The sequence below is a fragment of the Triticum aestivum genome, chromosome 5A (assembly GCF_018294505.1).
Source record: "Triticum aestivum cultivar Chinese Spring chromosome 5A, IWGSC CS RefSeq v2.1, whole genome shotgun sequence".
Classification (NCBI taxonomy): Eukaryota; Viridiplantae; Streptophyta; class Magnoliopsida; order Poales; family Poaceae; genus Triticum; species Triticum aestivum.
Window position 1 is genome coordinate 33,109,312 of NC_057806.1, and position 1,616 is coordinate 33,110,927.

Genomic DNA, 1,616 nt, shown 5'->3' on the forward strand with positions numbered 1-1,616 from the left:
CGGCCGGGGCGGTGACGACGGGGACGGGGACGGGGCGGCGACGGGGGCGGCGACGAGGGGTGGCGACGGGGGCGTCGAAGGGGGCAGCGGGCGACGGGACAGAGGAGAAGAAGCAGATGAGAAACTGGATGTTTTGAAGTGTTTTCTTATATAGGATGGGCCTTTAGTACCGGTTGGAGCCACCAACCGGTACTAAAGGCCAACTTTGGCCAGGCCAAGAGGCGGGAAAAGCAACCTTTAGTACCGGTTGGAGTCACCAACCGGTACTAAAGGCCAACTTTGGCCAGGCCAAGAGGCGGGAAAAGCAACCTTTAGTACCGGTTGGAGTCACCAACCGGTACTAAAGACCATCCTTTAGTACCGGTTGGAGCCACCAACCGGTACTAAAGGTTGTGCGCTGCCACCCGCGGTGCACAAAGTTTAGTCCCACCTCGCCGGACGAAGGGCAGCCGCACTGGTCTATAAAGCAGGCTTCTGGGCCTAACTACGGCGCGCTGTCGTGTGAGTCTGCTGGGCCTTGTGGGCCTGAAATTGCACGCCCGTGGTCTAGCAGGCCCACAGGGCAGCGCCCCAAATTTTTATATATAGTTTTTTTTCTTTTCTGCTTTATTTTTTCTTCTATTTATTTCTGAGTAGTTTTTTTCTTTCTGCTATATTTATTTTCTTCTATTTATTTTTGAGTAGTTTTTATATAGTTTTTTTCTTTTCTGCTATAGTTTTTTTTTTCTGCTATAGTTTTTTTTCTTTTCTGCTTTATTTATTTTCTTCTATTCATTTATTTTTATATACCACGCCAAGTTGATGGTTGAAAGTTGATGGCGTGGCTTTCAATGCTGCATACTGAACGCAAAAGAAGTCTGGAGTTATAATAAGTTTAAAAAATGAAGTGCCACTGTAACAGATGAGTTCTCGTCCGAAACCCTGATACTCCGAAAGAGATTGTCCAGTTTATACACGAAGTGCGTCCAGTTTTTGCCATGACCCTCTCTACTCTTTCGCACATGCTATGCGGGTGAAATGATGATACCATGCCAAGTTTCAACATTTTCACAGTTCATTTTGTAGTGATTTTCAATTTCACGGTCATTTAGCTCTCTAAACAATTAGGTAAATGACTGAAAAATAGCAGACGTTGCTTTGAATGTTGCATACTGAACGCAAAAGAAGTCCGTAGTTCAAATAAGTTTAAAAAACATTGAAGTGCCCATGTAACAAATGAGTTCTCGTCCGAAACCCTGATTCTCCAAAAGAGATTGTCCAGTTTGTACACGAAGTGCGTCCAGTTTTTGCCGTGACCCTCTCTACTCTTTCACACATGCTATGCGGGTGAAATGATGATACCATGCCAAGTTTCAACATTTTCACAGTTCATTTTATAGTGATTTTAAATTTCACGGTCATTTAGCTCTCTAAACAATTAGGTAAATGACTGAAAAACAACAAATGATGTCAGAACATGTTGGAAATTGATGAGGCCGCTTTGAATGCTGCATACTGAATGCAAAAGAAGTCTAGAGTTCAAATAAGTTTTAAAAAACATTGAAGTGCCCATGCAACAGATGAGTTCTCGCCCGAAACCCTGATACTCCGAAAGAGATTGTCCAGTTTGTACACGA